The 17,085-nt window shown below is 43.6% G+C and overlaps 1 pseudogene; it reads right to left on the bottom strand.

Annotated features, from left to right (window-relative positions):
- LOC116352966 (nuclear receptor ROR-alpha A-like) overlaps positions 1 to 17,085 on the bottom strand; it is a 62,194-nt pseudogene that overhangs the window by 6,182 nt on the left and 38,927 nt on the right.

Raw genomic sequence — 17,085 nt, 5'->3', positions numbered from 1 at the left:
AAATCTGGAATCCCAATTTCTAAAGACTGTTGACATCCAGTGGAAGAGATAGGAACTGCAAGCCTGCCCCTTAGAAATCTGGAATCCCAATTTCTAAAGACTGTTGACATCCAGTGGAAGAGATAGGAACTGCAAGCCTGCCCCTTAGAAATCTGGAATCCCAATTTCTAAAGACTGTTGACATCCAGTGGAAGAGATAGGAACTGCAAGCCTGCCCCTTAGAAATCTGGAATCCCAATTTCTAAAGACTGTTGACATCCAGTGGAAGAGATAGGAACTGCAAGCCTGCCCCTTAGAAATCTGGAATCCCAATTTCTAAAGACTGTTGACATCCAGTGGAAGAGATAGGAACTGCAAGCCTGCCCCTTAGAAATCTGGAATCCCAATTTCTAAAGACTGTTGACATCCAGTGGAAGAGATAGGAACTGCAAGCCTGCCCCTTAGAAATCTGGAATCCCAATTTCTAAAGACTGTTGACATCCAGTGGAAGAGATAGGAACTGCAAGCCTGCCCCTTAGAAATCTGGAATCCCAATTTCTAAAGACTGTTGACATCCAGTGGAAGAGATAGGAACTGCAAGCCTGCCCCTTAGAAATCTGGAATCCCAATTTCTAAAGACTGTTGACATCCAGTGGAAGAGATAGGAACTGCAAGCCTTGCCCCTTAGAAATCTGGAATCCCAATGAAACTCATTGATCTCAAAATAAAAGAAAAGAAGAAGGTTGAAAATGAAAGAAAATTGGAATGTCCTCGGGGTTTCGCTAAATAAGTTCTGTTATACTCACAGACATCATTCAAACAGTTTTAGAAACGTCAGAGTGGTTTTCCATCCAAATCTACTAATAATATATATATCCTAGCTTCTGGGCCTGAGTAGCAGGCAGTTTACTTTGGACACGCTTTTCATCCGGACGTGAAAATACTGCCAACTATCCCAATGAAGTTGGAGTAAAAGCCAAATTGGATTTATACCAAAACATTGCACAACTGATCATATTTACACCCTACACACCCTGATAGATAAACATGTCCACCAAAATAATACCTTTATCGACTTCCAAAAAGCATTTGATTCTATTTGGCATACAGGACTGTTCTACAAAGTTATTGAAAGTGGTGTAGGGGGTAAAACATATGACATAATTAAATCAATGTATCCTGGCAATATGTGCAGCATTAAAATTGGCAAGAAAATAACAGAATTCTGTAACCAGGGGCGGGGCCTTCGTCAGGGTTGCAATCTGAGCCCTGCACTCTTCAATATTTACATCAACGAATTGGCCACTATTTTAGAAAAATCCTCAGCCCATGATGTTAGTCTCCACAATTCAGAGGTTAAATGCCTACTCTTCGCAGATGACCTATGCCTGCTGTCACCCACAGCACATGGCCTACATCAGAGCCTGGACCTGCTAGAGCAGTACTGCCAGACCTGGGCCTTGGCAATAAACCCCAAAAATACTAAAATAATGATTTTCCAGAGAATATCCATATCTCAGGGAATTAGACCAAAGTTCTCAATTGGTAGAAAATATATAGAGTACTGCACACACTACAATTACTGAGGTTTAAATATATAGAGTACTGCACACACTACAATTACTGAGGTTTAAATATATAGAGTACTACACACACTACAATTACTGAGGTTTAAATATATAGAGTACTGCACACACTACAATTACTGAGGTATAAATATATAGAGTACTGCACACACTACAATTACTGAGGTTTAAATATATAGAGTACTGCACACACTACAATTACTGAGGTTTAAAAATAAGCTCAACTGGATACCTTAATGAGGCAGTGAATGAGCTGATAGAGAAAGCACGCAGGGCATTCTACGCCATTAAAACGCAAATTCAAATTGAAATACCTATGAAATGGCCTTTTTTTTTTTTTTTTACCTCCCTTCTCACCTCATTTGCTCACATCGTATATAGACTTGTTTCTACTGTATTATTGACTGTATGTTTGTTTTACTCCATGTGTAACTCTGTGTCGTTGTATCTGTCAAACTGCTTTGCTTTATCTTGGCCAGGTCGCAATTGTAAATGAGAACTTGTTCTCAACTTGCCTACCTGGTTAAATAAAGGTGTTCTCAACTAGCCTACCTGGTTAAATAAAGGTGTTCTCAACTAGCCCTACCTGGTTAAATAAAGGTGTTCTCAACTTGCCTACCTGGTTAAATAAAGGTGTTCTCAACTGGCCTACCTGGTTAAATAAAGGTGTTCTCAACTAGCCTACCTGGTTAAATAAAGGTGTTCTCAACTAGCCTACCTGGTTAAATAAAGGTGTTCTCAACTAGCCCTACCTGGTTAAATAAAGGTGTTCTCAACTTGCCTACCTGGTTAAATAAAGGTGTTCTCAACTAGCCTACCTGGTTAAATAAAGGTGTTCTCAACTTGCCTACCTGGTTAAATAAAGGTGTTCTCAACTAGCCTACCTGGTTAAATAAAGGTGTTCTCAACTTGCCTACCGGGTTAAATAAAGGTGAAATAAAATAAATAAATAAATAATAAATACCTTAGTGAGAACCACGTCCTCTCTGCCGTTCTTCTGAAGGACATGTTGGAGAGCCAGCTGGATCTTCTGTTGCAGCTTCTCTACCTTCACCTTCTCTTGAAGCCACGTCCGATCTACACGCACCATTAGTTAAACGATGCAGCGTTGTATAAATAATAACACCCAGAGATGCTCTCGGACTGCCACAAGGGGGAATAGCTGTGTGTGTGTTATGTGATTGTAGAAGATATGTGCTCGCAACGTTGCGTCGTGAACGTGACAGCATCGTGCCTACCTGCAGACATCAGGACGTACGCTGAGAAGAGAGCGATCTCCTCCTCAGAGAGATGGATGACAGACATACTCTTCCCAAACTCAAAGACTAAGCGAATCAGATCGTCACAACCTGTCAGACACACAGAGAGAGAGAGAGGAGAAGTTATGTGGATCAGAACAACACAATCTGTCAGACACACAGAGAGACAGGAGTAGTTATGTGTCAAATATCACAACAACACAGGACACAGAGCAGGACATCAGGATCTGAACAGACGTCACCTGGCATGCATTGCTTTGGAGTTCAGTCAGTCCAATCCATATCCTAGTGGCCCAGCCATTCAGTCAGTCCAGTCCATATCCTAGTGGCCCGGCCATTCAGTCAGTCCAGTCCATATCCTAGTGGCCCAGCCATTCAGTCAGTCCAGTCCATATCCTAGTGGCCCAGCCATTCAGTCACAGGTGGTCCATTCAGCCATTCAGTCAGTCCAGTCCATATCCTAGTGGCCCAGCCATTCAGTCAGAGGTGGTCCATTCAGCCATTCAGTCAGTCCAGTCCATACCCTAGTGGCCCAGCCATTCAGTCAGAGGTGGTCCATTCAGCCATTCAGTCAGTCCAGTCCATATCCTAGTGGCCCAGCCATTCAGTCAGTCCAGTCCATATCCTAGTGGCCCAGCCATTCAGTCAGTCCAGTCCATATCCTAGTGGCCCAGCCATTCAGTCAGACGTGGTCCAAAACAGTCCCTAATACTAACGAACAACTTCCTCTCCTATTAAATCGATGGTTCTGAAACGTCTGAACCTCAACCACAGATTGAAGGGGATGAATGTGATTGGCTGGGTTGTATTCTGACGTACCTAATGCTTTGAAAGGGGATGAATGTGATTGGCTGGGTTGCATTCTGACTCACCTAATGCTTTGAAAGGGGATGAATGTGATTGGCTGGGTTGTATTCTGACTCACCTAATGCTTTGAAAGGGGATGAATGTGATTGGCTGGGTTGCATTCTGACTCACCTAATGCTTTGAAAGGGGATGAATGTGATTGGCTGGGTTGCATTCTGACTCACCTAACGCTTTGAAGACGTCGGTCCCAGCGTACTTCCCATCAAAGTAGACGGTGCTGTTCTGAGAGTCAAAGGCACGACACATCCTGATGAACACCACCTCAAGAGACCCTGAGGAGAGACGACGACAACACAACCATCACTACAGAGAGACAACAACAACACAACCGTCACTACAGGTCAGAGAGACGACAACAACACAACCATCACTACAGAGAGACAACAACAACACAACCGTCACTACAGGTCAGAGAGACGACAACAACACAACCATCACTACAGAGAGACAACAACAACACAACCATCACTACAGGTCAGAGAGACGACAACAACACAACCATCACTACAGGTCAGAGAGACGACAACAACACAACCATCACTACAGGTCAGAGAGACGACAACAACACAACCATCACTACAGGTCAGAGAGACGACAACAACACAACCATCACTACAGGTCAGAGAGACGACAACAACACAACCATCACTACAGGTCAGAGAGACGACAACAACACAACCATCACTACAGGTCAGAGAGACGACAACAACACAACCATCACTACAGGTCAGAGAGACGACAACAACACAACCATCACTACAGGTCAGAGAGACGACAACAACACAACCATCACTACAGGTCAGAGAGACGACAACAACACAACCATCACTACAGGTCAGAGAGACGACAACAACACAACCATCACTACAGGTCAGAGAGACAACAACACAACCATCACTACAGGTCAGAGAGACGACAACAACACAACCATCACTACAGGTCAGAGAGACGACAACAACACAACCATCACTACAGGTCAGCAAGACGACAACAACACAACCATCACTACAGGTCAGAGAGACGACAACAACACAACCATCACTACAGGTCAGAGAGACGACAACAACACAACCATCACTACAGGTCAGAGAGACGACAACAACACAACCATCACTACAGGTCAGAGAGACAACAACAACACAACCATCACTACAGGTCAGAGAGACAACAACAACACAACCATCACTACAGGTCAGAGAGACAACAACAACACAACCATCACTACAGGTCAGAGAGACAACAACACAACCATCACTACAGGTCAGAGAGACAACAACAACATAACCATCACTACAGGTCAGAGAGACAACAACACAACCATCACTACAGGTCAGAGAGACGACAACAACACAACCATCACTACAGGTCAGAGAGACAACAACACAACCATCACTACAGGTCAGAGAGACAACAACACAACCATCACTACAGGTCAGAGAGACAACATAACATTGGGGGTTTCTTATATAAGTAGACAGTAGATAGACTGGGGGTTTCTTATATAAGTAGACAGTAGATAGACTTTGGGTTTCTTATATAAGTAGACAGTAGATAGATTGGGGGTTTCTTATATAAGTAGACAGTAGATAGACTTGGGGTTGCCTATATAAGTAGACAGTAGATAGATTGGGGGTTTCTTATGTAAGTAGACAGGACATAGATTGGGGGTTTCTTATATAAGTAGACAGAAGATAGATTGGGGGTTTCTTATATAAGTAGACAGTACATAGATTGGGGGTTTCTTATGTAAGTAGACAGGAGATAGACTGGGGGTTGATCATTGTGATGTCATTAGTAGACAGTACATAGACTGGGGGTTGCCTATATAAGTAGACAGTAGATAGATTGGGGGTTTCTTATATAAGTAGACAGTAGATAGACTGGGGGTTACCTATATAAGTAGACAGTACATAGATTGGGGGTTTCCTATGTAAGTAGACAGGACATAGATTGGGGGTTTCTTATGTAAGTAGACAGAACATAGATTGGGGGTTTCTTATACCAGTAGACAGTAGATAGATTGGGGGTTTCTTATATAAGTAGACAGTACATAGATTGTGGGTTTCTTATGTAAGTAGACAGGACATAGACTGGGGGTTTCTTATATAAGTAGACAGTACATAGATTGGGGGTTTCTTATATAAGTAGACAGGACATAGATTGGGGGTTTCTTATATAAGTAGACAGGACATAGATTGGGGGTTTCTTATATAAGTAGACAGGACATAGATTGGGGGTTGATCACTGTGATGTCATTACGAGACGTTCCATCATCTTGTCTACCTGCTTTGAGCAACACTATCTGGTCGTTCTGACAGAGCTCCATGAAGCCGTCGATGCGCTTGGCGAACTCCACCACGTACTGGATGGCCTCCGTTATCTTGATGGCACACAGCTGCCACATCACCTCCTCCGGCTGACATAAACAACAACAACAACAATGTTAAAAGAGGCATAATTGTTGATGCTAGTATCAGAGAGAGAGAGAGAAAGAGAGAGAGAGAGAGAGAGAGAGAGAGAGAGAGAGAGACAGAGAGAGAGAGAGAGAGAGAGAGAGAGAGAGAGAGAGAGAGAGAGAGAGAGAGACAGAGAGAGAGAGAGAGAGAGACAGAGAGAGAGAGAGAGAGAGACAGAGAGAGAGAGAGAGAGAGAGACAGAGAGAGAGAGAGAGAGAGAGAGAGAGAGAGAGAGAGAGACAGAGAGAGAGAGAGACAGAGAGAGAGAGAGAGAGAGAGAGAGAGAGAGAGACAGAGAGAGAGAGAGACAGAGAGAGAGAGAGAGAGAGAGAGAGAGAAAGGAGAAGGAAGAGGGGGGTGACAAAGGACTATGAGGGGAGGAGAACTAGGTAGTGCACTAGGTAGTGTGTAGTGCACTATGTAGTGTACTAGGTAGTCTGTAGTGTACTATAGGTAGTGTACTAGGCAGTGCACTAGGGAGTGAACTAGGTAGTGCATAGTGTACTAGGTAGTGTACTAGGTAGTGTGTAGTGTACTAGGTAGAGTACCAGGTAGTGTGTAGTGTACTAGGTAGTGTCCTAGGTAGTGTGTAGTGTACTAGGTAGTGTACTATGTAGTATACTAGGTAGTGTGTAGTGTACTAGGTAGTGTCCTAGGTAGTGTGTAGTGTACTAGGTAGTGTACTAGGTAGTGGCCTAGGTAGTGTGTAGTGTACTCGGTAGTGTACTAGGTAGTGTGTAGTGTACTAGGCAGTGTACTAGGTAGTGTGTAGTGTACTAGGTAGTGTCCTAGGTAGTGTGTAGTGTACTAGGTAGTGTACTAGGTAGTGTACTATGTAGTATACTAGGTAGTGTGTAGTGTACTAGGTAGTGTCCTAGGTAGTGTGTAGTGTACTAGGTAGCGTACTAGGTAGTGTGTAGTGTACTAGGTAGTGGCCTAGGTAGTGTGTAGTGTACTCGGTAGTGTACTAGGTAGTGTGTAGTGTACTAGGTAGTGTCCTAGGTAGTGTGTAGTGTACTAGGTAGTGTATTAGGTAGTGTACTAGGCAGTGTACTATGTAGTATACTAGGTAGTGTGTAGTGTACTAGGTAGTGCACTAAGTAGTGTACTAGGTAGTGTGCAGTGTGCCCGATAGTGTACTAGGTAGTGTGTGGTGTACTAGGTAGTGTCCTAGGTAGTGTGTAGTGTACTAGGTAGTGTATTAGGTAGTGTACTAGGTAGTGTACTATGTAGTATACTAGGTAGTGTGTAGTGTACTAGGTAGTGTCCTAGGTAGTGTGTAGTGTACTAGGTAGTGCACCAAGTAGTGTACTAGGTCGTGTGTAGTGTACTAGGTAGTGTACTAGGTAGTGTGTAGTGTACTGGGTAGTGTACTAGGTAGTGTGTTGTGTACTAGGTACTGCGTAGTGTACCAGGTAGTATGTAGTGTACTAGGTAGTGTACTAGGTAGTGTACTAGGTAGTGTGTAGTGTACCAGGTAGTGTACTAGGTAGTGTGTAGTGTACTAGGTAGTGTATTAGGTAGTGTACTAGGTAGTGTACTAGGTGGTGTCCTAGGTAGTGTGTAGTGTACTAGGTAGTGTCCTAGGTAGTGTGTAGTGTACTAGGTAGTGGACTAGGTAGTGTGTAGTGTACTAGGTACTGCGTAGTGTACTAGGTAGTATGTAGTGTACTAGGTAGTGTACTAGGTTGTGTACTAGGTAGTGTGTAGTGTACTAGGTAGTGTACTAGGTAGTGTGTAGTGTACTAGGTAGTGTACCAGGTAGTGTGTAGCGTACTAGGTAGTGTACTAGATAGTGTGTAGTGTACTAGGTAGTGTACTAGGTAGTATACTAGGTAGTGGACTAGGTAGTGTGTAGTGTACTAGGTGGTGTACTAGGTAGTGTGTTGTGTACAAGGTAGTGTACTGGGTAGTGTGTGGTGTACTAGGTAGTGTACCAGGTAGTGTGTAGTGTACTAGGTAGTGTACTAGATAGTGTGTAGTGTACTAGGTACTGTACTAGGTAGTGTACTAGGTAGTGTACTAAGTAGTGTGTAGTGTACTAGGTTCTGTACTAGGCAGTGTCCTAGGTAGTGTACCAAGTAGTGTGTAGTGTACTAGGTAGTGTACTAGATAGTGTGTAGTGTACTAGGTAGTGTACTAGGTAGTGTACTAGGTATTGTACTAAGTAGTGTGTAGTGTACTAGGCAGTGTACTAGGTGGTGTACCAAGTAGTGTGTAGTGTAATAGGTAGTGTACTAGGTAGTGTACTAGGTAGTGTGTAGTGTACTAGGCAGTGTACCAGGTAGTGTGTAGTGTACTAGGTTGTGTACTAGGTAGTGTACTAAGTAGTGTGTAGTGTACTAGGTAGTGTACTAAGTAGTGTGTAGTGTACTAGGTAGTGTACTAGGTAGTGTACTAGGTACTAGGTAGTGTACTAGGTAGTGTGTAGTGTACTAGGTAGTGTCCTAGGTAGTGTGTAGTGTACTAGGTAGTGTGCCATGTAGTGTGTAGTGTACTAGGTAGTGCCCTAGGTAGTGTGTAGTGTACTAGGTAGTGTGTAGTGTACTAGGTAGTATGCTGTGTACTAGGTAGTGTACTAGGTAGTGTACTAAGTAGTATGTAGTGTACACGGTGGTGTACTAGGTACTGTGTAGTGTACTAGATAGTGTACTAAGTAGCGTGTAGTGTACTAGGTAGTGTGTAGTGTACTAGGTAGTGTACTAAGTAGTGTGTAGTGTACTAGGTAGTGTGTAGTGTACTCGGTAGTGTACTAAGTAGTGTGTAGTGTACTAGGTAGTGTACTAGGTACGGTACTAGGTAGTGTACTAGGTAGTGTACTAAGTAGTCTGTTTTGTACTGGGTAGTGTACTAGATAGTGTACTAGGTAGTGTACTAGGTCGTCTGTAGTGTACTAGGTAGTGTACTAGGTAGTGTGTAGTGTACTAGGTAGTGTACTAAGTAGTGTGTAGTGTACTAGGTAGTGTACTAGGTAGTGTGTAGTGTTACCTTCGTCTGGTAGGTCTCTATCTCCTCCTGGAGGAAGGCCTGCCAGGTCATGCTCTGTAGCTCCTCCCTCAGGTACTGACACGTCTCCTGGTGGGACTTGGAGATGTTCTGGCCTAGGTGTTCTACAGGAGAGAACAGCAGGACAAGGTCAAGAGCTGGACCACGATTGGTCCAGGACAAGGTCAAGAGCTGGACCACGATTGATCCAGGACAACGTCAAGAGCTGGACCACGATTGGTCCAGGACAACGTCAAGAGCTGGACCACGATTGGTCAAGGACAACATCAAGAGCTGCACCACGATTGGTCAGGGACAACATCGAGCTGGACCACGATTGGTCCAGGACAACGTCAAGAGCTGGACCATGATTGGTCAAGGACAACATCAAGAGCTGGACCACAATTGGTCCAGGACAACGTCAAGAGCTGGACCACGATTGGTCCAGGACAACGTCAAGAGCTGGAACACGACTGGTCCAGGACAACGTCAAGAGCTGGACCACGATTGGTCAAGGACAACGTCAAGAGCTGGAACACGACTGGTCCAGGACAAGGTCAAGAGCTGGACCACGATTGGTCAAGGACAACGTCAAGAGCTGGAACACGACTGGTCCAGGACAAGGTCAAGAGCTGGACCACGATTGGTCAAGGACAACATCAAGAGCTGCACCACGACTGGTCAAGGACAACATCAAGAGCTGGATGGACCACAGTGGAATCCTTTTCACATTATGGTGCCGACCCGAACTATACTGAATGGTCTGTTTTTTTTACATGGTTCTTTCCAGCACATTTGGGCTTTTCTTGGCTCTGCCCAGTAGGGGGAAAAGGGTAGAATATGGGTCAGCATTTAGGCAGAGCTCACATGTGTAACAACACAGCAACATTGTTTCAATAAAGGGAAATTCTTCCAACCCTACTGTTCTGCTATTCTATACTGTTAGAGGTGGTTGATCATCTCTAACCATGACCCAGACAGTATTTTACTATTCTATACTGTTAGAGGTGGTTGATCATCTCTAATCATGACCCAGACAGGGTTTTACTATTCTATACTGTTAGAGGTGGTTGATCATCTCTAATCATGACCCAGACAGGGTTTTACTATTCTATACTGTTAGAGGTGGTTGATCATCTCTAACCATGACCCAGACAGGGTTTTACTATTCTATACTGTTAGAGGTGGTTGATCATCTCTAACCATGACCCAGACAGTATTTTACTATTCTATACTGTTAGAGGTGGTTGATCATCTCTAACCATGACCCAGACAGGGTTTTACTATTCTGGTATTGACCCAGACAGTATTTTACTATTCTGTCATGACCCAGACAGTATTTTACTATTCTGGCATGACCCAGACAGGGTTTTACTATTCTGGTATTGACCCAGACAGTATTTTACTATTCTGTCATGACCCAGACAGTACTTTACTATTATGGTATGACCCAGACAGTATTTTACTATTCTGGTATTGACCCAGACAGTATTTTACTATTCTGTCATGACCCAGAGAGTATTTGACTATTCTGGTATTGACCCAGACAGTATTTTACTATTCTGTCATGACCCAGACTGTATTTTACTATTCTGGTATTGACCCAGACAGTATTTTACTATTCTGGTAGTGACCCAGACAGTATTTGACTATTCTGTCAAGACCCAGACAGTACTTTACTATTCTGGTATGACCCAGACAGTATTTTACTATTCTGGTATTGACCCAGACAGTATTTTACTATTCTGTCAAGACCCAGACAGTACTTTACTATTCTGGTATTGACCCAGACAGTATTTTACTATTCTGTCAAGACCCAGACAGTACTTTACTATTCTGGTATGACCCAGACAGTATTTTACTATTCTGGTATGACCCAGACAATATTTTACTATTCTGTCATGACCCAGACAGTATTTTACTATTCTGTCATGCCCAGACAGTATTTTACTATTCTGGTATTGACCCAGAAAGTATTTTACTATTCTGGAATTGACCCAGACAGTATTTTACTACTCTGGTATTGACCCAGACAGTATTTTACTATTCTGTCATGACCCAGACAGTATTTTACTATTCTATACTGTTAGAGGTGGTTGATCATCTCTAACCATGACCCAGACAGTATTTTACTATTCTATACTGTTAGAGGTGGTTGATCATCTCTAATCATGACCCAGACAGGGTTTTACTATTCTATACTGTTAGAGGTGGTTGATCATCTCTAATCATGACCCAGACAGGGTTTTACTATTCTATACTGTTAGAGGTGGTTGATCATCTCTAACCATGACCCAGACAGGGTTTTACTATTCTATACTGTTAGAGGTGGTTGATCATCTCTAACCATGACCCAGACAGGGTTTTACTATTCTATACTGTTAGAGGTGGTTGATCATCTCTAACCATGACCCAGACAGGGTTTTACTATTCTGGTATTGACCCAGACAGTATTTTACTATTCTGTCATGACCCAGACAGTACTGTACTATTATGGTATGACCCAGACAGTATTTTACTATTCTGGTATGACCCAGACAGTATTTTACTATTCTGGTATTGACCCAGACAGTATTTTACTATTCTGTCATGACCCAGAGAGTATTTGACTATTCTGGTATTGACCCAGACAGTATTTTACTATTCTGTCATGACCCAGACTGTATTTTACTATTCTGGTATTGACCCAGACAGTATTTTACTATTCTGGTAGTGACCCAGACAGTATTTGACTATTCTGGCAAGACCCAGACAGTACTTTACTATTCTGGTATGACCCAGACAGTATTTTACTATTCTGGTATTGACCCAGACAGTATTTTACTATTCTGTCAAGACCCAGACAGTACTTTACTATTCTGGTATGACCCAGACAGTATTTTACTATTCTGGTATGACCCAGACAATATTTTACTATTCTGTCAAGACCCAGACAGTACTTTACTATTCTGGTATTGACCCAGACAGTATTTTACTATTCTGTCATGACCCAGACAGTATTTTACTATTCTGTCATGCCCAGACAGTATTTTACTATTCTGGTATTGACCCAGAAAGTATTTTACTATTCTGGAATTGACCCAGACAGTATTTTACTACTCTGGTATTGACCCAGACAGTATTTTACTATTCTGTCATGACCCAGACAGTATTTTACTATTCTGTCATGACCCAGACAGTATTTTTACTATTCTGTCATGACCCAGACAGTATTTTACTATTCTGTCATGACCCAGACAGTATTCTACTATTCTGGTATTGACCCAGACAGTATTTTACTACTCTGGTATTGACCCAGACAGTATTTTACTACTCTGGTATTGACCCAGACTGTATTTTTTACTATCCTGTCCACTATGTTGGTGCTGGTTGATCTACAATAGAGAATACTACATGTTGACTATCCTGTCCACTATGTTGGTGCTGGTTGATCTACAATAGAGAATACTACATGTTGACTATCCTGTCCACTATGTTGGTGCTGGTTGATCTACAATAGAGAATACTACATGTTGACTATCCTGTCCACTATGTTGGTGCTGGTTGATCTACAATAGAGAATACTACATGTTGACTATCCTGTCCACTATGTTGGTGCTGGTTGATCTACAATAGAGAATACTACATGTTGACTATCCTGTCCACTATGTTGGTGCTGGTTGATCTACAATAGAGAATACTACATGTTGACTATCCTGTCCACTATGTTGGTGCTGGTTGATCTACAATAGAGAATACTACATGTTGACTATCCTGTCCACTATGTTGGTGCTGGTTGATCTACAATAAAGAATACTACATGTTGACTATCCTGTCCACTATGTTGGTGCTGGTTGATCTACAATAGAGAATACTACATGTTGACTATCCTGTCCACTATGTTGGTGCTGGTTGATCTACAATAGAGAATACTACATGTTGACTATCCTGTCCACTATGTTGGTGCTGGTTGATCTACAATAGAGAATACTACATGTTGACTATCCTGTCCACTATGTTGGTGCTGGTTGATCTACAATAGAGAATACTACATGTTGACTATCCTGTCCACTATGTTGGTGCTGGTTGATCTACAATAGAGAATACTACATGTTGACTATCCTGTCCACTATGTTGGTGCTGGTTGATCTACAATAGAGAATACTACATGTTGACTATCCTGTCCACTATGTTGGTGCTGGTTGATCTACAATAGAGAATACTACATGTTGACTATCCTGTCCACTATGTTGGTGCTGGTTGATCTACAATAGAGAATACTACATGTTGACTATCCTGTCCACTATGTTGGTGCTGGTTGATCTACAATAGAGAATACTACATGTTGACTATCCTGTCCACTATGTTGGTGCTGGTTGATCTACAATAGAGAATACTACATGTGTTCATACAATCATGAACAAAACAAAGGGGTATATCTCCCACAGTGAAGAGGAAGAGGATACAATGAGAAATAATTTTGTTTAAAGAAGAACATGACTTCCTGGGAGCTCAAGGGGGAGTAAATAACTGATTTCCCTGAACATGTGCCCCTTTGGTTCCCAATAGGAGCTAATTAACACAATGCTAATTAACCTGACTATGTTCTAATGAGCTCTGAAGATGAGTTTGCGGCCTCCTGCTATTTTAAACCACCTTTGTTTTGCCCCACGGTTGTGCTCTCTGTTCGCTCCATCCTTTCTCTTTCTTTACCTCTCTATATCCCTCTCTCGTTCTTCTTGTTCTCTCCCTCTTTACCCTCCCTGCCTCCCCCATCCCCCATCTTACCTCATCCCTTTCCTCCCTCCCTCCCCCCTCCCATCCTACACCTTACCTCATCCCTCCCTGCCTCCCCCATCCCATCCCAAACCTTACCTCATCCTTTCCCTTCCTGCCTCCCTCCCTCCCTCCCTCCCAAACATTACCTCATCCTTTCCCTCCCTCCCTCCCTCCCTCCCTCCCTCCCTCCCTCCCTCCCTCCCTCCCTCCCTCCCTCCCTCCCTCCCTCCCTCCCTCCCTCCCTCCCTCCCTCCCTCCCTCCCCTATCCCAAACCTCATCCTTTCCCTTCCTGCCTCCCTCCCTCCCTCATTCCTTCCCTTTGTGCCTCTCGCCCTCCCCCATCCCAAACCGTACCTCTTCCCTCCCTCCCTCCCCCATCCCAAACCTTACCCCCTCCCTCCCTCCCTCCCTCTCTCCCTCCCTCCCTCCCTCATCCCAAACCTTACCTCATCCTTTCCCTCCCTCCCTCCCTCCCTCCCTCCCTCCCTCCCTCCCTCCCTCCCTCCCTCCCTCCCTCCCTCCCTCCCTCCCTCCCTCATCCCAAACCTTACCTCATCTCTTCCTGCCTCTCTCCTTCATCTAACCCAGCCATGGACGAGGTAGGAGACGTCTCTCCCTTTTCCTCCATAATCCCTCTCTCCACCTCTTCCCCTCTCCCTCTTTATCCCCTCCTCCCTCCCTCCATCTGTCCCTTATTCCCCCTCTCTCCACTCATCTAGCTCAGCCATAGATACTGTGGGAGATGTCTCTCCCTCTCTCCCTCCCTCCCCCTCTCTCCACTCACCTAGCTCAGCCATAGATACTGTGGGAGACGTCTCTCCCTCTCTCCCTCCCTCCCCCTCTCTCCACTCACCTAGCTCAGCCATAGATACTGTGGGAGACGTCTCTCCGTTGGTGAAGGAACAGTAGGGGAAGAAACCCTGGTTGGAACCATAATCACAAAGAGGCTCCGGTTTTATACCGTTAATATCCAGACCAGACTGATCAGGAGACGGCTGAATGTCCAGGTAGAACCCCCCCACTCCTCCCGACTCAGAGCCCCCCTTGGAGGCTGGGCCGTTACCCCCCCCCAGGGCTGTTTTCCTCCATGTACCCAACCTCCAGGTCTTCATGGAGGTCGGTGAGGCCATAGTGGGGAGAGAGAGGCTCGACCTCCTCCGGGTTCTGGGGATGGTGGTCTCTCTGCAGCTGCTGGGCCTGCTGGAGACGGTGCTTCTGGACCTCAGCATACAGGCTGTCTCTCTGCTTCTTGGACATACGGCCAAACTTCACCGCTGTGGGGACATGGAGAGACATTGACGAAGGTTATTTAAATGAACAATAGCGTTGTGTGAGAACTTGACCTCTCTGAGGAGGTAAATGGAGAGATAATTCCTCTCAATTCCAATGTTAGGTCAATTCCAAGTCTGTCTTTGATTTCAGAGATAATTCCTCTCAATTCCAATGTTAGGGTCAATTCCAAGAATTCCATTCTCAATTCAATATTATCCACAACAATTCCACACATTCCAATTTGAAATCAATTCCCTCAGGCTTTCAGTCTGATCATGTCACTGTTTAGACTGGAAATATAGAAATACAAGTTTAAATGTTTTAAGATTGGGGTGGCAGCGTAGCCTAGTGGTTAGAGCATTGGACTAGCAACTGCAAGGTTGCAAGTTCAAATCCCCGAGCTGACAAGGTTCAAATCTGTCCTTCAGTCTGATCAAGGCAGTTAACCCACTGTTCCTAGGCCGTCTTAACTGACTTGCCTAGTTAAATAAATACATTTTTTTTAAATCCTGCAGTCAACATTTCACGCTATCTGTATTAATTCCATTAATTGGGAAATGTAAAGATACTGAATTCCAAATCAATTTAATTACAAACATGAAACGTTTTACAGTTCCAATTTCTATTAATTACAATTACAATTAAACCCTGATATACATACCGTCCCGTGACATGCCCACGGTCAGGCATTTCTGCAGTCTACAGTGTTGGCAGCGGTTTCTGCTGGTCCTGTCAATCAAACAGTTCTTCTGACGAGGGCAGGAGTACCCTGCATTACTCTGCTGGCTCCTCCTGAAGAAACCCTGGAGGGAGGGAGGGAGGGAGGGAGGGAGGGAGGGAGGGAGGGAGGGAGGGAGGGAGGGAGGGATCAAACAATAGTTTAGTGTTGTCATTACAGATGGCTATAGTGTTGTCATTAGAGATGGCTATAGTGTTGTCATTAGAGATGGCTATAGTGTTGTCATTAGAGATGGCTATAGAGTTGCCATTTGAGATGGCTATAGTGTTGTCATTAGAGATGGCTATAGTGTTGTCATTACAGATGGCTATAGTGTTGTCATTAGAGATGGCTATAGTGTTGTCATTAGAGACGGCTATAGTGTTGTCATTAGAGACGGCTATAGTGTTGTCATTAGAGATGGCTATAGTGTTGCCAAAAAAATATGTCTATATTGATGGTTATAGTGTTGTCAGTTGACTAATAATCACTATATTACTGAGAGGAGACCGTTTCTCCAGGACAGGACTAATAATCACTATATGGACAGGAGATGACTAATAATCACTATATGGACAGGAGATGACTAATAATCACTATATGGACAGGAGATGACTAATAATCACTATATGGACAGGAGATGACTAATAATCACTATATGGACAGGAGATGACTAATAATCACTATATGGACAGGAGATGACTAATAATCACTATATGGACAGGAGATGACTAATAATCACTATATGGACAGGAGATGACTAATAATCACTATATGGACAGGAGATGACTAATAATCACTATATGGACAGGAGATGACTAATAGTCACTATATTACTGAGAGGAGACCGTTACCCCAGGATAGGAGATGACTAATAATCACTATATTAATGAGAGGAGACCGTTTCTCCAGGACAGGAGATGACTAATAGTCACTATATTACTGAGAGGAGACCGTTACCCCAGGACAGGAGATGACTAATAGTCACTATATTACTGAGAGGAGACCGTTTCTCCAGGACAGGAGATGACTAATAATCACTATATTAATGAGAGGAGACCGTTTCTCCAGGACAGGAGATGACTAATAGTCACTATATTACTGAGAGGAGACCGTTTCTCCAGGACAGGAGATGACTAATAATCACTATATGGACAGGAGATGACTAATAATCACTATATGGACAGGAGATGACTAATAATCA

The sequence above is a fragment of the Oncorhynchus kisutch genome, unplaced genomic scaffold (assembly GCF_002021735.2).
Source record: "Oncorhynchus kisutch isolate 150728-3 unplaced genomic scaffold, Okis_V2 scaffold825, whole genome shotgun sequence".
Lineage (NCBI taxonomy): Eukaryota > Metazoa > Chordata > Actinopteri > Salmoniformes > Salmonidae > Oncorhynchus > Oncorhynchus kisutch.
The sequence above is the reverse complement of the archived record's forward strand: the minus strand, read 5'-3'. Positions and strand labels throughout refer to the sequence as shown.